Source organism: Aquila chrysaetos, chromosome 11, assembly GCF_900496995.4.
Source record: "Aquila chrysaetos chrysaetos chromosome 11, bAquChr1.4, whole genome shotgun sequence".
In the NCBI taxonomy this organism is placed as follows: domain Eukaryota; kingdom Metazoa; phylum Chordata; class Aves; order Accipitriformes; family Accipitridae; genus Aquila; species Aquila chrysaetos.
Window position 1 is genome coordinate 26,535,785 of NC_044014.1, and position 21,232 is coordinate 26,557,016.

General features: G+C 36.9%; 1 protein-coding gene across 38 annotated transcripts in view; it reads right to left on the minus strand.

Moving 5' to 3' along the window:
• KCNMA1 (potassium calcium-activated channel subfamily M alpha 1) overlaps positions 1-21,232 on the minus strand; it is a 527,339-nt gene that overhangs the window by 189,215 nt on the left and 316,892 nt on the right. The gene's annotated exons all lie outside the window — the stretch shown is intronic.

Below are 21,232 nucleotides of genomic sequence, written 5' to 3' on the forward strand. Positions count from 1 at the left end.
ATGAACCTCTGTGTATACCACAGGTTTATTTTCTTACTGTGAAAATACTTCTTTAGCTACCTGTACAGCTAACAGACCATCTCCAAAGTACACTCAAAATGTAAAATATGTGTGTAATATGTTCTGTTATTTTTACTAGGTAATTTCCTGGATAACACATGTGGTTTAATTTTATTTCAGATTCTGAGTGTTCAACCTGGAACCTGTAAAACAAAAACCTAACAAAAAAGACGACAAGAACCACACCTGACTCCCAGAAAGAAAATGCCTACCTCCTGATATTCTATACACTGAATTTAGATAGGAAAATTACACACATCTTTCAGGCCAATTTTGAAGGGTCACTAAGAGAGGCCAAATACCACCCAAAAACCTGAAGTCAGTGTAAAATATTACAGAAATCAATGATATGTGCAATAGGAAACAATATACTATGTTGAAATACTGGGCTAGATCTAGAATACAACAGGAGTATTTTTATTCATTTCACTACATACTTGTTCAGTTCTGTGAGGTGAGGTGCAAATACTCTCCAGCTATCACTTTCTGACTGTTTACTAATGACCCAGTAAAACGGATGCTTTAGACCAGAACAGTGATATAAACATAACCAATAAACTATGTGCCAGTAGCAATGCAATTACAGGAGAAAATTATTTTCTCTATAAAGTTTACAGCAAAACAAACAACATTATTTTAAGCTTTATTTGACTTTAAAGTCTTAAAGGTGCTGAAATATGGTATTTTCCTGTCTGTCAGACAGTCTTGCAATCTCTTTGCTGAACTGATGCTTTCCACTGGATTAATATACAGCAGCAATCAGGATTACCCATGGGTTACAAACCCCCGAAAAAAGGAAATTTATGATTTTAAATCTCTAAAGGGGAAGAGAAGGAAATCACAACTAAACTTCTGTGTCTTTAACAAGATTCTAAAAAACAGAAACAGGAATTGGGATATTTTTTCATTCAACATGAGAGGTCAATCTACCAGAACAGCATCAAGCATTATATTATTTCTCACCAATGAGACACAAAATCTCTTTCTTATTGCCATATATTGCTTTTTCTTGCTTATTGACAATAGCATATACAAAATATTGGTATAAGGATTCAATACACAGAGACTCTATATACCATTTGTATTCCTGACAAACCATTCACCCATTCATCAGAATGGTATCTTCATCAAAACTATCAATGGCTACTTCTACCCTGTATTTCATTAAGATTGTATGGTTGACTGAAAACTGAACAAACCAGAATCTATATTTAGGAAATCAGAACTTTTTCTGAGACACATATAATGCAGGGGTAATTTTTAGGATGCAAAATAATCCTATCCTGAATGCCTTCACACAGCACAGCAGAGCAACCTGAGATTCCATGCCCTGTATATAGGTTTGAAAATGAAAGCTCAAAGAACAAGACAAGAAGAAATAGCATGGGAGGAAAAGAATCTGCTATTCCTTGGAAGCAACACAGCCAAAATATTTTGATGCATTTCCCTGCCTCTGTTATGCAAGTGTACAAGCAGGGAGAACAGCCCACAGCATGAAAAAAATCAATACCCTATGAACCAGAACAGTAAAACTCCATCAAGTTCAGAATCTACATAGGTTGTATAGTAATTGCTTTCAAACAATGTTGTATCAAAGACTTGACAATAAATCTCTCTGCTGCACGTCTTTAACTTACTTTTACACCTGTTAAAATAATGACAGCAGTTTTAAAAATAATTTCTTAATAACTCCACCATTGCAGAACACTACATTCCATCCTTCAATAAAGAGTGGATTACTTTATTCTAGGTGAACACTGAACCCCTTTGATGAGGGAGATATGATCACATTAAAGCATGTGTGTTTGGGAAGGAATTTTTCCTAGAAAGCAACTGAAATACCGCAGTGTTATTTTGAAGTTGAAAAATTAAATATAATGTCTTTTTTAGAAGAGAACAACACTAGCACCAGAGACAGAAACACAAACTACAGCTCTGAAGAAAAAGTTTAGAGTTAGACCTTACCCCAGTATGAGCCGACCCTATAACAAGACACCAGAGAGTTTCGAAAAGTATGTTGTTCTTCCTTTTCAGGGATATTATGTCCAGCTTTGACACGATATCCATTTTGGAACAATTCTCCAAGAGATTTTTTACGCCGTCTAGTACTTTTATAAGTTTCTGTACGCGTGCCCCCAGAAGTGTTGTGGTAGACTAAAATCTTGCTGGAAATCATGACTATGTATCTTCAGCTTCAGGAGCACTGCACATAAGTATTGTGGTCCAGTCTTCAGTCACAGCATCCACTAATAGTGAAGTTAGTCATATATTTACCTTTCTTTTTTGCTAATTCAGTATCAAGACGGAGAGACAGCTCAGAGTTCTTCCTTTAACAGAACTCTTTGGAAGCAGATTTATTTAACTGGACACAGGATAATGCAAAGTTCACCTTTACATGTTGTTACCAAAAGACAATTCAGTATAATCTAGTCCATTTCTGTTAGCATGAAACAAACAATTAATTCAAATACAAAACTCAGCCTCACAAAACAGACTAAGAGTATCACAGACTGGATGGACAAAACAAATCACAGAAGCAGGCAGGCAGTGCAGATGCTCCTCTGATCCATGATGTATTAGAGCTTAAAAGCCATCTTCTATCCGGATATTACCACATAAGCTTCTTTCAGATACACCAAAGAACCACACCCATTGATCCAAAACCCAAAACGTAATGCTGTTCACTTGGAATGAACAGGTACTCTTATAAAAAATATAGTTCTTGTAGTTCATGTACATAAAGGAAATTGTTTAGTGTGTATTATTTTCTTTGGCAACTTTACATATCTGTCTTCCAGCTGAAGCTATGCAGAAGGCAGAGGTCACGTAATCAGTCAACTCTTACAGGATTTATCCCAGATGAAATAAAAAAACCCAGACAAACACAACCCTTCATCTAATCCCAGTTAATGACAGCTATATTACTGAAGGAAAAAAAAAAAAAAAAAAAAAAGGCAATTTAGCCATCAAGCAAAAGCACAAAGAATAGAGTGCATTAGTTCTCTCAAGCAGACTCGCTCTGTGATTATTCATAAGACTGGATTTTTGTTCAGTCAGCTACCATCTCATTCAATTAGAAAAAGCTCTTTAAAATAAAATGTAAATGTGAGATACTGCTTTCCATGATATATGATAGTCAACTTTCCTGCTTTGAGCATAACATACAAACTTCATCTTGAAAAAGCTATCTTCGTTTCGAGGAATATGCTTATCATTCCTATTTTTTGTCCCCAGAGGAGCCACAAAGATGTATATGCCAAAAATAGATCAATGCCATCTGGAGTACAATGCAAAGCAGACACAAAAATAGACTGCACCATGTGCTTATAGGAAATGTACAGGATCTTAAAGCATTTTGGAAATGTTATTAAAGGGTGACAATGCCAAATATAGAAATGGGGAGAACAGTACATACAAATTTCAAATTGCCAAGTAATATGCAGAGGGTGAACCAGAGGCAAACCACTTCTGTGACTCCTTTACATTGTAATCTTTACACTATGTTCTTACAAACAACCTGGTCAAGTTCCCACTGGTCATAATAGTAAAGTTCCACTAAGTCTAGTGGGAATAGTTTTTGATTCTTTACATATGCATGCAGACATATATATAATGTACCTGTGAGCACTTGAATCATTCCTCTCAAACTGGAAAGATTTGAACAAGGTAGTACTTATCTGTGTTACTAATCACATCTTGTAGTGTTCAAACTGAAAGAACGTCCTACTTACTTTTTACTGTATAAGGCATACTATCTTTCTTTTTGTATTTCATCTTGAATAATATTATAATATTGGTATTATCCAATTTTAAATGTATTATTAGTGTACTTTGTACTTAGTACAGCAAAAGTTTGGGTGTAGAAACCATTTCACCTTGCGAGCCTGGAACATCTCTAAAGGAAAACAGTAGCCAAGTAATAAATAGCAAGAGCCAAGCTGTTTAGTTTACATAACCTATATTTTGGGTTTAGTAATTTGACAGTATTCCTTTAACTCTCTCAGCTCCCTGGCATAGCCAGATTTTTATCAGTTTTTGTCTGTTTTTCTGTCAGTGCTCTGCTAAATCTGTTGCATACATAAAAATCTGAAAGCATGAATTAAATGACAAAAACTGGAAATAAATCTAAAATAAACCTGTTCCACAAGTTAAACAAATATGAATCTAAATTTCAGCAGCAGCAAGATGATGACATATCGTGCTGAGAAGCACTATGCAGCATCACAGAGCCACACAAAGATGTTTGTAGTACTTTCCTGTGCAGATGTTTCTGCTTTCCAATGGAATGTTTTTTAGCATTTTGTTCTACAACCTGATTACTCATGAGGGCTTACTGTTTTCAGTGAGAGTACAGTTCTTTACCATCTACATTATCTATTACTTGGCCAAATTTTTCATATTATATATAAAATCAGATTACAGAAAATTGTTCTCTGTGGGTTATTTTTTTTCTTCAGTTGTCAAGAAAACTACCTTTTAGATATCCCATTTTCTAGCTCAGATGAGCATCTGAGAGAAAGTCTGAAGTCCAATTAAGCAGATGAAGATGATGCCATTAGGAAAATAGCACTGTTCCCAGTGTTTCTGTACTTTTTCCTACCCCTGTGAGGGACAGAGCTGACAGTCTCCTGGTCTGAGGTAGACTTAAAACTCCTAAACTCTGTGTTATCAGCAACACTGGAGATGCGTGCAGTTTGCTCTGAAGTATTTACTCCAAACTAATTAACATTCATTCTGTTCTAAAGAGCTCTAGGATGACTTGTTAAAACCTATTGTACCTTCAATGAACCCAAGCTACTTAAAGTATGTTACAAGTGAAGTTTTCCGTATTTTCAACAGAAGCCTATCCCTGGAGCATATCACTCAATGACCCTCCCTGAACTTGCCATAAAAATGGACTGATACACTTGTGGAAGCATTGCTACAATTAAATGATAACTTGTGGTCAAGTTCCATCCAAAAGTGAAACTAGTAATCTCAAATATGCAGAAGAAGAAAGCAAGACTTCTCAGCAGCTGAGCTCCGCTTTACCTTTGGCTATGCAGGAACTAGGTTCCTGCTGTATCATCTTGCAAGAGGGCAAGGGAAGAATAGATCTTTGGCATAGACAACCAATGTATTGGGTAGAAGTGGGTATCAAATTATTGCTCTCTGAAGCACAGGTTAGACAGGGATGACTGATTTGCTGTGCTTTTGTAGGATACTATCTGCTTACAGTTGTGCCCAAAAGCACAATCTAGAAAAAACTTAAAACACAAGGAAATCTGCCAAGGAGAAACCCACTGCAGAGAAAAATAACTTTGTTATATCCAGTGACCATTCTCTCCTTGAAAATTACTTTTTAATTTATTTTACAGTAAGGCAATGCAGAATGTTCCATGTTATCTTTCCTCTCAGGTTGCTACTTCTGAAACTACAGTGTAGAAGCCATAGTTCTACAAGAAATGGCCCGTAAAATTTTCATTGGTCCTATTTCAAAAAGGGTAAAAGTATTATTCATAGAAAAAAAAAATAACCTGGTGTGTCTGAATACAAAAACTATACAGGTTGGGCAGCAACTACTTTTTGGTACAGCTTTGTAGCATTGTCTATGGGTTATTGCAAAAACATAACAATCTAATGTTAGTTCTGCCAAGCACTTACTGCTCATTAACCTCACTAAATGATTCAGAAGGTCAATTTACAACCCAAACTTGAGTTCCTGAAGAAATACGTGTAGTTGCATTATTTAGCTTTTTCTCTCCCAGCCTCAAAGTCTTAAGATATTAAACCATTTTCAGAAAGCTTTGCACAAACAATAACAAAAACAGTCACTAGATATGTAAATACTAACTTTCTGCTTTATACCACTTCAGGCAATGACTATGTCATATTCTGTAAGACAAGCAGAGATATACCCAGTAACGAATGAATAGCAGATCTCTACATAAAATCAGAGTGTATTATCTTGTAAGCATCATATTTTATAAAGGAAGTATTATCCCACCAAACTGACAGTGGTGCCATTTTTAACGAAAGGCTGAAAGCATGAAGGGAAGAATAAAGAACATTCATACTTACCTTATGGAAAAAAAGAGCTAGGGAGAAAAGGAATTTATTCATCTCATTTTTCTATTTTTTTTTATCATACAGTTGTGTAATCCTTTCGAGATACTGAAGTCCATATTCAAAAAGGATGCAAAATATGCCTTTTTTAATTCTTAGATTTTTGGAGAATAAATTAATTGGACACTTCACTGATGATGCTACTAAAATCAAGATGACCCTTGAAATAAGAGGTTATGCCTCAGCAAGCTAACCTTGCAGAGAGGTGGCACTGAAGGTTGGAAACTTGGGGTTTGTTTTTTAAAGTGCCCATTACAACTCAATGTAAAGTAGTTTCACTTCCTGAAGAATGAAGTTAGCATCTTGTATAATTTTCCCTGGCATTCATCAGAACCAAATTGCAGTCAGATCAGGAATATGCTATAATCACAGACTGTAACCATGGGGCAGGACAAATGATAAGAACAGAGGCAAAGGAAGGACAAAGGCCAGATCTAAAGCCTGACTCATGCTGCAGGACGGTGGTTTAAAAAAAGACTTGCAGTTCTGACTGTCTTTGCTGCTGTGAGTCACAAGGCACGGGCCATAACTTGAAAAGCAGTCAAATGTTTCAGTTCTAATCAACTGGTATGATATAAAGCATCCTAGCCATTGAACCTTCTTTAGCCTTTGAATTGCACAAAGAAAATATTTAAAGAATGGATATGAGCAGATACATATATTAATTATGAAAAACGAGTTATGAAAATGATACACCACATAATTTTATATGTGATTATGATCCAAATAAAAAAAAAATTTAAAAAAAATCAGTTTCCTGACCAGAATGGTGCCAAACTTCATAAAATATTTATGCCTGCCCAAGAGAAGTGATGGCCCTTTACTCAGTGTAGAGAATGACTCTGTGCACATGGTGTAAATTTATATTGTTATAACAACAAACAGAGTATTTCATACCAGCTGTTGGATTAAGAATTTAGGCATAAAATTTCATAGAAATTGAAGATTATGGTGTTTTAACTGCTTTTTTAAAACATAGCTGTCATGTAGGTCCATACACCCCTTATCAGTATCCCTTATTTCACCCCATGCCAGTACTAAAAAATAGTCTTTACCTGTTCAGTATTGTATCATGTTTAAATACAAAGTCTGAGAACTGCAAGTGTCAATTCAGCACTAAGGCTGAATCAAGGATAAATCCAGTAAAGGGAGTAGCATTTAAAATTCCTCTCTTCAAATTCACGTTAGACAGAAAATTTGTCTGTGATCTGCCTACTGAGAAGCAAATTCTCAGGGAGTTTCAAGTGCACACAAATGCTTTCATTAATAGGCCAATGTTACCAAATCACTAAGAACACATAGGGAAAATTTCTGTGCACTATCGGAGTAGATTAGAACCACTGCCTAAAAAAGTAGGTGTCTAATGTTTTCCTAGAAGATGCTGTTCCTCCAAATCTATGTATCATTTCTTATTTTCCACTGAATGCAACACATTTCTTACATGATCTGCTCAGCATACAAACGTATATAATTTTCTTTAGATTAATTTCCTAGATAAGAGTGAGCATGAGAGAATCCAGATGAACCTATCTTGGTTTGTTTTTATTTTCTAGATGTCTCTGCTTTTTTTCTGCTGTTTATGCTTTGCCCACAATAGAAAGGGAAGTGAAACAATGCAGAAGAATCCAAACTCTGTGTTAATATGGAATTTAATAGAAAATAAAAGCTGGGATCACACTATTTTCTTTACAAATTATCTCATCTCATTTGAATTTATACTTGCAATATTTTACACGTAGAGACTCAGATGTTCATTGACTGCCACACCATCATGATATATATTGCCTGCCAACTAACCACTATAAAAATAACTTTTTCTTAAGAGTTAGCATTCTCATAATCACATACCTAGCCATTACTAAACACTTCATTAACTATGCTTTAATAAGTACCTAAATTTTAAATAATTAAATTATATAAAAATTATATACCTACAATAAAAATTTTAATAACAATTATCTTGATTTATTTTATTACATACATATTTAATCACTTAAGTACATAATTTAAAAGTGAGCTTCTAAATAACATCATATCTATTACCTACAGCAGCCTTTACGTAACAGAACATTAGTATGAACCCGTGTAGGATTTAGAATTTCAATAATAGCTATGGAAGTTGGATGTGGAATAGGAAAGGGTTGCAAAGGTTGAATTTTGAAAAAAGAGTAAATACAAAGGTTGTAAAAGGCATTCAAATCATATTAGAATTTTATATTTATCCCACTGTGATTATTTCTTCTTCTGTCACAAGGCTAAAGAGTCTTTACATCCTTGAACTTCACTGACTCACTTGACTTACCTCAGAGAAAAGCATCCCAGATCAGAATTAAGTAAAAGTGAGCAAACTGATATAATGTCAAAATAGCATTCACTCTGACATCAGCACACAGTGTCAGTACCATACTTGGCCACTAACATTACAGCTAGCTCTTAGCAATAAAACACCTTTCTGCTAGGCTATGGAGGTAGGCATCCACATCCCCTAAGTCTAGCATCAACTGAAATTATTCTAAATCTTCAAGCACAGGACAGTTTGAACGACCAAGGGGCTGCAGTGTGGATGAATGAGACTGGCATTAACTGCTGGATGCACAGTGGTTGGAAAGGAACCAGTGTGTCTCTGTAGTGCAGCATGAGCACACCTGTACAAACACTCCTACAGTTCTGAAGGAAAATGTTCCACACAGTAAGGAGTTAATCAAAGAAAAACATATCCACCAATTAGGAAGACAATAAAGCTGATAGATAATTTATACTGAGCAGCAGAGTAACTAGGTGATAATGGAGAAATAACCACTGGAGAGTTTTTAGTACCTCAGAAATCTCATAATGCAGTAGACTAAACCATTTTGCTCTCAATCATCTTTGCTTATGAGGGACTACAACATGTTCCTTTTGATTATGCAGATTATCGTCTCCAGATATCCTGACCTGAACACAAAACCTCTTGAAATTGAATTTGACGCTTAAGATACTACATGGCCAATTCTATTCAGCTAAACACCCACAGTGATGCTACAATATTATTATATTTAATAAAAACAGCACTCCTTGTAGGATAATGCTGAACAAAATCCTATGTACTAGACCTGCCCCTGTACAGCACACTTCCATCTGCCTTACTTAATAGAAGCTGATTTAAAAAGGCGGCAAAATAATTTCTCTGTGTAAATCACCTATAACTGAAACAAGAAAATGGCTTTAGAAAAAAAGTTTTACTTACGTAGAAACCCACATTTTTCTAAGTTTAAACACTATTTTTAAATTAAAAGATGCATTATTGTTTTTGATCTTTATCTGCCATCTGCTATATTTTTACTAGCAATAAACAAAAGAGCTGATAAAGTCAAACTGGCTGCTTTTCCAATATTTCAGCTTTTGACCTGAAGTAGCAGCTAGGTAGAATTCATAAGAAAGCCTACTTCTGACAAATGCCTGTGCAGTTTTGAAGACGGATAACCTTAGATAGTTGGAACCTAAAATACCAAGAAAATTCACATTCTTTGGCTTCATATCCCTTTATACATATCATATCAGAGAAGTAAGATCAGTAGACAGATTTAGAGCAAAATGTTTTGTGACTAACATAAGCCTGTATAAAATTTGCAAACACAATGTATTGGTTTTTTCAAAAATAATTAAAAACTAAATGCCCAAATGAAAAAAGTACACTCCAAAGTTTAGTAGCACCTTATTTAACACTGCTCCATATGAAAAAGTTCCCTGAACAGAATAAACTGGGAAAACCAGCAGAAAGATCCAAAAACATATACTTATAAAGAACAAGCAAATACTGCCCTCTGAGCATCATTAGCTTTATTGGCAAAGACTTTCTGGCAATCTGTCAGGTACACCACTGCAGTGCAAGTAGTTACGGAGGAGTCAATAACTCCAGAGACAATTTTGTGATGCAGAGAAATGTCCTTCCATTTATGTACTGGATTTTCTCTGCTGTGTTTCTATTTTTAATTTATTATTTAGAATTCGAGAGAGTATGATACTAAACACTGCTGAAGGCGATAACAAGGTTAATGAATGCTAAGTGTCTGGGGGTCAGCAGTGAATCAATAATAAGCCCTGCATAATGTAAGCATGGACACTAAAAATACAGAAGTACTACAGAACCTTAGGCATTCAAAAAAATGATGTGAAACAAGTGGCAAAAAGTGGCAAACTATGAAGGATACTATTTTCTTAAGTCAATATTGTATGAAACTCTGCCAGATGGTATAAATATCCTGCACTCCAAAACCTCAGAAAAAGCCTTAAACACTTCAGCTGGAAGAACACTTATCTCTGTATCCCAAATTTTCCTTCTCTACGTGTCACCTGACTTGGTATGGCAAATTACTGCAATTGCAAAAATTGAATAGTGGATTAAGGAACAGATTGAGGCGGAATGTAACATTGTTGCAAACTACTATCCATCCAAGCCTTACTTCTGAAATGTCACATAAGCAGGAAGGTCAGAATTTTGCTTATATCACTATCTGAAGCACAGAAGCACAAGTAGTAATCTTACCTAATCCCAATGGATTTTTGGCCTATCAGGTGATGGTCAAGCAGTGCATCTAAATAAATGTATTAATGAAGTTTCCCTTTTTGAGTTTGGAATTAGAAGAAGAGTGAAAATCTTAATCAAATCCTCTCTTGACTTTTCTTAGATTCATATATATAAAGTTGAGCAAAGGAATTGCCAAAAGATTATTGAAAGGATATGAATGATCTCGTTTATATAAACCTCCATTATCAGTTGAGTACCTAAGTTCATTGAGAACAATCTGATATTCAGTAAGAACAGCCACTATATGAACTTTCTAAAGTCTTGTACGGAATTCCTAACTTATAATCTTTCTAGTGAAATCCCAACTATCTTTGCAGTTTATATCAATTCCAGTCTCACCAGGATTTGCTTATGACTAATTCAGTCTTGCAAAAAGGCCAGGAGGAACATGGCTAGTTTGGGGGATTTTAATTACTTAAACTGCATAATGCATCTTTTCTTAATTCCACATAAACCAAGCCTCATGCGCCACAGAGCACACTAGACCACTGGTGCTGAATTAATAAGAGCTACATGGACATCTCAGTACATTTAGTCCAGGGTTTAGAAGATAAAAGAGATCCTTTACGCTGTGTTACAGAAGTTAGATGCTTAGAAATACAAAATGAGCTAAAGCTCAAAAACGGTCGCCAGAAATCATAAAACTTATGTTAAAATTACCAGAATATAAACTCTCATCTTCTAGGTATAAGGACTTCTGGTTTGGGGCTTATGCAGATATTATTTATATTAAAGTATAAAATACTGTAAACAACAAGCATTGAAAATTCAAAGTTGAGAAGATCACACCCTGCAACAACATTACTCAGATTCAAATTATTAAAAAAAAAAAAAAAAAAACCAAACAAACAAAAAAAACAGTTACCAAGAAATGAGTGAAAGAAGGTATCGGGGAAAAACGAAAAACTACAGGATAATGTATAATGAATAGATTGAATGCCTACAAGGTTCTGTACAAGTTAACATACTATCTTGGAGCCAAGACATGAAATTTTATTTTCAACTGGTCTTTCAGCTGACTTTTAAAGATAAGAAACAATTAGTTAAATAAAAATATTAACCTTATCTCTCATATTACCACTCAGGAAAGTGTACAGGTTAGTTACATGCTACAGATAGCCCAGGAAAATTTGGAAAGCATCTACCTAATGATAATGCAATGATCTTTTTGGACACTACAAGTAGCATTTTTAAATGCCCCTCATGCAAAGGAATACAAATGCCAGAAGACAGCATAAGTGAATTATGGGTTCCCTAAGCAGTTTGAGGGAAAGGGCTTTCTTCTTTTAGAACATCATTCTGCTTTCTATTAAAGACAAAACTGTACAGTCTGGGTAGCCTTCATTTGAGCAGAAGGGACTTAATCACAGAGTCTGAAAGACCACTGAAACCATTAAAGAACACAAGAGCAGTCATAAAGTAATTAAACTGAAAGAAAACATTAGAGTGTTTTTTCACATAATATCAGGATGTTGAGAACATGTTGTGATTAGACAGGAAAGGATACGGAGAGAAGAAAATTACATAATATCTTACAAAAAAAATGCAAAGTGTTTGGCTGTTAAGAGGAATTGCAGTGATTTATTTTTTAGCATACATCCCATATACTTGATATTACCATCCTATTACTATCCTTGAGGGAGTATGACTGTATGAAATATGAGTGAAAAATTTAAAATCAGTTATTATAAACTACTTAGAATTTTAGCAGTCCATCTATTCCAAAATGACATTCTGTGTTTCTGAATCACTAAATTTGGCAGACTATGATCATGAATGTTTATGGATCGATGCCCAGAAAAAACATGAAATAGAACATTAAGTGATGATGACAATAGACAACTTGGGTATATCAGATAATGTAAAGTCTAGCTGCTTATGTTCCTTTGTATAATACATGTGGGGAAAAAAAAATTTGTTTACACCATGGAAAAGTCTATCTGAAAAACATATGCTGAAGAATATTAATATACCTTTAGAAGTTTTAAATATTGTAACCACAAAAGAATACTAAGAGGGTTTCGCTGAAGGGAGGGTTGTCTATATGACTTCATCTTGGCAGACAAGGAAAAAGTGATTATGGAATTCAAATTTAGGTTGTTTAAATGAAAATGCTGATTACATTTACTGTTCATGGAAAAAAACCCAACCAAACAAACAAAAAAACCCAAACCAAAACCAAACAACAGAAGTCCAAAACAGTAATATATATTTTGTGTTTAAAAACATCAAATATCAAAAAGAAGAAAGTGTTTATGAACTATGTTAACCAACCACAGACTTAATGCATTGCAAATAAAAGACATTTTAATTGTAGCATTCTATTACTAGCAGCATGGTAGACATTTCAGTAATAATGGAGAAAAGGCAGAATTGTCCCAGATATATTTTACTTTATAACTGAGAAAAAGCCAATCATGTAATGATGGCATACTTGCCTTTCTAACGTGACTAAGGAGAACGCTAATAAAAACATCCATTAAGCCAGACATTTTTAAATCATCATGTCTGGGTAACTTCTATCCAATAGTTTTTAAAAACTCACTCTGTGATCTACTTACTGTTGGTTTTCAGTGAGTCTGGCACATATAGTTTATAGAAGTTCCAGAAATATTTAAGAAAGTTAATGTTATTTCCATATGTTTAAAAGAAGTAACCATAGGCCTATTAATCACTTAGACAAAACAAAGAATTCTACTATGAAGTAATTAAGTGGTCAAAGTAAAGAATTATATTTAACTATATATTTTAGAAAAATATCCTATCCCATTAGTTTTTCCATTAAATGTCATGTTTGAGTGATAAAGCTATAAATACTGATGTAATTTACTCAGCATTGCCATGGCACTCATTAAATGGACCAAGAACCATTGAAATGAATCTGGCATGTCTTCCCTGGGAGTCTTCTCAGGGATGTGTTCTTGACCTTAAGTTATTTAATACTTCTATTAATATTCTGGAGAAAAAGTAAAATCCACGCTAATAAAGTTAACTGATGATACTAGAGGATGTAATGCTTAATAATGAAGAGAACAAGCTAGTGACAAGCACGGCTTGGGATCATGTGTAAAGCAGGATGGCAATAAACTATGTGCATTTGTTCATAGGTAACTATAAGCTTAAGACTGGATTTTTTTCTACTAAAGACGCATTCTTGCTCTATCAAATTTTTCTTCTCAGAAGGAGACAGGAGGAGAAAAGATGCAAGAGGTCAAAGCAGTCCAGCCAGCCAGCCAGATAAACTAGGAATCACTTTTATTTAAGGCAATATAACTGCTATCAGCTACGACAGTAACTTGCAATAGCTCCTCAACATTCAGAGAGTATGACTACTTTTGGGCTAAGCCTGCCACTCATTCACACAGGAAAAATCAAGGTACCCCCCTACCTATGGCCCCTGCCAATCAGAGTAGAATAGAAAACAGAATGAATTTAGGGTCAATTTGCTACACAGTGTTAAGTACCACTCACAGACAGTGATAGACTGGGAAGAGAAGATGACTTAAATTATCCAGTTTACTTTGAATTCAGAGTTGTAGGGAAGCAAGCATTCGGTTTCTATGAATGTCAGCTAGGTGACAGGAAGTAATGACACTTGAGACTAGTACTGTCATTGTGTTTCTCCTCTGCTCCAGTGTCTTTTGGCTAACTTGTTTGACTTCTCATCAGTGGAGGAGAGAGAAGGAGAAGCATATTTTCACAATTGCATGCAAAAACATTCATAAGAATTCGTTGTGGATGTTATGACAAAGACATATTTGTCACAAGGTTACCTTTTGCTATTAATATTGTAACAACTCAAAAGCCTGTTGTGAAATATCACTTTAACTGGTACCCTGTAAAAACATACATGCTCTGTGAAAACTGACCTGATTAAGCTATCTAGAAGAAAGTAAAATTGTTGTCTTCAATATAATACAAATGTGATACAGTCCATTCAATGACATATGATTGACAAATCACCAAGCTGACTGAGTATTCAGAACCATTCTCATCAAATTCATTCTGATACCTGTTTGAAGGCATTTGAAGTGTACAAAGAAATGTTACTGCACAGAAAAGTAGTGCATACGCACATATACATAAAATACAATTCTATGAAATTTTACAGAATTTAGCTTCTATTATATATAAAATAACTTATAATGTAAGTAAAATGACACAAAATACAAGCTGTATAAAATACACTAGAATTGTAAGAAATATTGTAGAATTTGGATGTGTATTCAAAGTTTTCGCCAGCAGATGGCAGAAATGCACAATACTTAGCCAACAAAATCATTGATAACGATTGCAAATTTAAGGTGCTAAGAAAGGGATAGTTCTGAGACCTGTGGATGCATCGAAAGACTGTAAATGATTATAAAGTTTTGGAGCTCATAATTTCTCTCTCACACTGGTAATCCCTACAAATTAGTTATCAGAGCACTTCTTTGTGTTAGTATAACTAAGGTACTGCTCTATGTTTCATTAAAAAATATACGTTTTCCAAAAGGAATAAAGTGTTTTGCAGATTCAAATATGGTTTCAGGCTGAGCTGTTCTGTAGAGGTTATGTCAAAAAATCTACAGGGTATTGAAACAAATGTTTTCATGTCACAGATTTTTAACTAAAGCTTCATCTTGAAGCACACTTGCTGAATGGCCAGGAGGCATTCACACCATCAGCTTAACTATCTTAATAAGACGCACTGCTTTTTCTCCAAAGCCACCTATCTCCTTCCACAGGGGGAAACCAGTTTTGTTCTCCGACTCACAAAAATAGCTGAATGTCTACCAGAGATGTTGGAAACAGTCTTCTCAGACCAGGAGTTGATACTGAGACCACAAGCCTCATCCAAAATTACTTGAGAAGTCTGTAACAGGACCTGGACAGAATTTGAGCAAGGACTAGAAAAAAAGATCCTCTCTTTTCCATAACTATGCTAATCACCACACAGAGAGATTTATTCTTGTATTGGGTTTGTGTGGCAAGGTTTTGGTAGCGGGGGTGGGTTACAGGGGTGGCTTCAGTGAGAAGCTGCTGGAAGCTTCCCTTGTGTCTGATAGAGCCAATGCCAGCCGGCTCCAAGACGGACCTGCTGCTGGCCAAGGCCGAGCCAATCAGCGATACTGGTAGCATCTCTGGGATAACAGATTTAAAAAGGAAAAAAAGTTGCGGGGCACACAGAAACGGCAGCCGGAGAGAGGAGTGAGAACATGTATGAGAAACAACCCTGCAGACACCCAGGTCAGTGAAGAAGGAGGGGGAGGAGACGCTCCAGGCGCCGGAGCAGAGATTCCCCTGCAGCCCGTGGGGAAGACCATGGTGAGGCAGGCTGTCCCCCTGCAGCCCAGGGAGGTCCGTGGTGGAGCAGATATCCACCTGCAGCCCGGGGAGGACCCCACGCTGGAGCAGGTGGATGCCCGAAGGAGGCTGTGACCCCGTGGGAAGCCCGCGCTGGAGCAGGCTCCTGGCAGGACCTGCGGATCTGTGGAGAGAGGAGCCCACGCTGGAACAGGTTTTCTGGCAGGACTTGTGACCTCGTGGGGGACCCACGCTGGAGCAGTCTGTGCCTGAAGGACTGGACCCTGTGGAAGGGACCCACGCTGGAGCAGTTCGTGAAGAACTGCAGCCCGTGGGAAGGACCCACGTTGGAGAAGTTTGCAGAGGACTGTCTCCCGTGGGAGGGACTCCATGCTGGAGCAGGGGAAGAGTGTGATGAGTCCTGCCCCTGAGGAGGATGAAGCAGCAGAGATAACGTGTGATGAACTGACCATAAACCCCATTCCCCATCCCCCTGTGCCGCTGGCAGGGGGCAGGTAGAGAATCCAGGAGTGAAGTTGTGCCCGGGAAGAAGAGAGGGGTGGAGGGAAAGTGTTTTGAGATTTGGTTTTATTTCTCATTACCCTACTCTGGTTGATTGGTAATAAATTGAGTTAATTTTCCCTAAGTTGAGTCTGTTTTGCCCATGACAGTAATTGGTGAGTGATCTCTCCTGTCCTTATCTCGACCTACAAGCCCTTTGTTATATTTTCTCTCCCCTCTCCAGCTGAGGGAGGGGAGTGATGGAACGGCTTTGGTGGGCACCTGGCATCTAGCCAGGGTTAACACACCACAGTTCTCTATGCTGTGCATGTGTCTATGTTTGCACCTGTTGTCTGTCTTCTTTTCCCCACTGTAAATCTTGAATTATTTTCTGAAAAAAATGGCACGGCTTCAGCAGCAGCCTAGACTAAAAGGGATGTCAGGGAAGAAGGATAATGAAAAAATCTTCCTGATGATAGAATCTATTCTATAGAATCAAACAGTTTCTATCACTTGAAATTTTGTACAGTAAAACAGATGAAGCACATGGCCAGGAAAAGAAACGGATTGTTTAGTAGGTCTTTTCTACCTTTCATTTCTGTGATTCAATACTATGAGACACTATCAAATACATATATTAGGCTTTATTTAAATCACTGTAGTTATAAGGCTGATTGTTCCTCATTCATATGTCCTTGTAAAGGTGAAGCCAAGATCATATTTTACATGTTTAATCTTCCTCTAGCAATACCATCCTGTCAAGGCAATTTATTCCAATACAGTCTGCTCATAAAATCAGTATTGCCTTTTTCATAAGTATATAAGTACATGATAAAAGGCATTTCAGTTATTTGAAGTGCCTTTGCTATCACAGAAGATATAACAGTTTTAAGTGGTGTGAAGTGTTTGTAAATCATTACTGAATACAACTGGAAGATGTTCATTTATTGCAGGGCTCTCTAACTTTCCAGACTGCAAGCTATCCGAAGAAACAAAGATCTGAATCTGAAACTTAGCTATAATAGTCAGATAATGATCACTTTGTGTTAAAAAAAAATGAGATTCACCATGGCATTATTTCTCCCATTGCAAATTTTTTGTTTTCATCCAACAACCTTTTTAGTCTACCTTCACTTAAACTGTAAAGACAATATCCAGACTCAGCAATGCACTGAAATCATTTGGCTGACATTAACTGTCAAAATTACCTGTAAAATGTCGAGAGCCAGAAACTCCACCCTTTCTGTTATCATTCTTCCCTTGGGAAGATTCTTTGCTCTCCACAGAAGCCTGCACTTGAAGTGGAGAACTGTCCTTCTATCACTATCGGAAAGTTTCTGGTACAGTGTTGTGCAAGAAATATGATTTTATAAAGCATAGCTTTAGTTTACGTGTAAGTACCTACACAAATGCTACTGTTTGCAAAACAGCATTGAAAAAATGTTGGGGGGATCTAGATGCAAATAAACATCAGAAAACACAGAATCACAGAATCATTTAGGTTGGAAAAGACCTTCAAGATCATTGAGTCCAACTGTCAACCATGCCCACTAAACCATGTCCTGAAGTGCCACGTCTACACGCTTTTTGAATACCTCCAGGGATGGTGACTCAACCACTTCCCTGGGCAGCCCATTCCAGTGTCTGACAACCCTCTCAGTAAAGAAATTTTTCCTAATATCTAACCTAAATCTCCCTTGCCGCAACTTGAGGCCATTTCCTCTCATCCTATCATCTCCAGCCACCTGACAGAAGAGACCAGCACCCACCTCACTACACCCCCCCCCTTCAGGTAGTTGTAGAGAGCGATAAGGTCTCCCCTCAGCCTCCTCTTCTCCAGACTAAACAGCCCCAGCTCCCTCAGCTGCTCCTCATAAGACTTGTGCTCCAGGCCCTTCACCAACTTGGTTGCCCTTCTCTGGACACGCTCCAGCAACTCAATGTCTGTCTTGTAGTGAGGGGCCCAAAACTGAACACAGTACTCGAGGTGCGGCCTCACCAGTGCTGAATACAGGGGAACAATCACCTCCCTGCTCCTGCTGGCCACACTGTTTCTGATACAGGCCAGGATGCCGTTGGCCTTCTTGGCCACCTGGGCACACTGCTGGCTCATATTCTGCTGGCTGTCAACCAGCACACCCAGGTCTTTCTCTGCCAGGCAGCTTTCCAGCCACTCTTCCCCAAGCCTGTAGCGCTTCATGGGGTTGCTGTGACCGAAGCGCAGGACCCAGCACTTGGCCTTGTTGAACCTCATACAATTGGCCTCAGCCCATCGATCCAGCCTGTCCAGATCCCTCTGTAGAGCCTTCCTACCCGTGAGCAGATCAACCCTCCGTCCCAGCTTGGTGTCATCTGCAAACTTGCTGAGGGTGCACTCAATCCCCTCATCCAGGTCATTGATAAAGGTATTAAACAGAACCGGCCCCAATACTGAGCCCTGGGGAACACCACTTGTGACCCGCCGCCAACTGGATTCAACTCACTGATGTTTGTATCTGTACACTTTTAAAGTCAGAGCATAAGAACTATTTATACCGACTGTCAAAGCAATGTATATCACTGAATTACAGATTCATTAAAATTTTCTTCCCTTTCTCTGCTCCCCCTCAATATTTCAATATGTAGATCATTCCATGTGCCAGCTGTATTCTGCTTATGTACTTCCTTTTCTTATACTACCTTATGCTAGCAAAAATGATACCCTAGAAATCCTAAAGGATTTATCAAACCTAAAAATTTGATATTTTGCAGGTTTAAAGTGCTGATCTGCTTTCTGCTGTACATTAGACAGTGAACACCCTACCATTCCTAGAAACCTTGTGATGGAAAAGCACAATCTGATCCATCTTGCATATTGAATTTTGTTTGCATACTGGAATCTAGGTGGAAGATTAGATTTGAAACAATATCCATCATGAATACTGACTGAAAATTTCATTTATATACAGCATTTTGAGATACAAAAATACATTTTATGAACAACTGAACACAAAAGAAGTGGGGAAAGCGGAAGGTTTCACTTACTAAGAGTTACGTAATAGCTGAATCGTGGCATTTCTGAACCAGCATAAGAAAAGCAAAAAACCCACTAGCTTTCCACTATAGTACATTAAAAGATGATACATTCAAACCACATGTCCTCTGCTATACTTCACATCTTTCTATGAGCATTTAGTGCTCCGAAGGCAAAGTTTATTTTTGATTTAGGATGGTTCGGGTTTTTTAAATACTGTTTAAACAGTGCGTTCGTACTTTATTGTCAGTTAGCTAAACCAGGACAGTTCTTGTGAAATCAGGAAGTCAGGGAGCAATGTTCTGGTGACTTTCATTCTGTCTAGTACTTAGATGAACTCATCACAGCTGACTGACATGAATCAATAGTGAAATAAACTGGAAAGACCCTGATGCACAATACATTCCAGACAATGTATTGTATTTGGGCTCCTAAATGATCTTGAAATTTAAGGCACATAAAGGAATCCTACTTAATCAGTAACAAATTCTTAAAATGTGCAAATAATTATTGGAATACACTGAAGTCCAAACCTGTGAAATTATTTCCACATTGCCTAACATTAAGCACTCCCTATTTACTTGCCTTGCTAAAAGGCTAACCTCCCTGCGATTCCTATTTCCACAGGGACACTTGGTGCAGGAACCAGAACTTACGTGTTCTGAATCATGCTCTGCACAAGGATATCTCTCTCAATTACAAAAATTATATAAAAGGAAAAGTAGGCATCTAACCTGGAACTGTAAATAATATGGTCCAAACACCCTCCTTCCTCCTCCACTCACACATCCAGTCCTAAAAGTGTGTCCAAAGTATTTGAGTTCCACAGGCGGAGTAAATTTTGCCATCTTTTTAAAAGTTATAAAGGAATAGATAATCTTCATTAATACACTTCAGTGTATTTGCTTAAAAACTCTTTCATCACAGCATCTTAAAATAATAACTTGCTGATCCAAATTACAGCTATGTCAGGGACCCCAATAATTCACATTTTTTAATTAGTGTATTATTTCACTAAGGATGATTTTCTCTAAAGTGAAAACCCCTCTGGAATAAACACAGTGGAAGCAGGTGCAAAGCTCAAATACTGTAAATATGTCACTCCTAAGATGACTACATAAAAAAATTTAAAAATTCCGTGCTTCAGCAGGTGATAAATGTCTCAGGATGATTCCATAAGAAAAGAGGTAAAGTGGAACTATAAACAAGAAATCAAGAAAAAGCGACATTGGTGTAATTAAGAGAGCTGGAAATCCTTTCAGCCCTATGAATAAATATAAGTACAATGCTTAACTCTGCTTGCAAAATTACATAAATCTTGTAAAAACTATCCAGCAGAAGCTGCTAAATGGGCAAACTCTCTCATTATTACTGTTGGTACTGTTAGATTGCTGTGTCACCATGAGTCAGTCAATTATGCAGTCACTGTCACAAAGAGTATTCATCTCAAATAATTATCTGTCTCATTTCCCAAATTTTGCAGTTTTGCTATTTTCTCATTTCATATTCCCTTTCTATGGATCCTGTAATTCTAGTTTTTGCTCTTAGATAGCCTTCATCTCCAATAATTTCAATCTCAAAGTTCTCAGAAACTTTGATATGTTGCATTCAAGTGTGAAAATACGTCCCTTTAATTCACATAATGCAAAGAATGTGGGATTGAGTTATAGCTAGTGAAATCAGGGACAATGAGTGCCTGT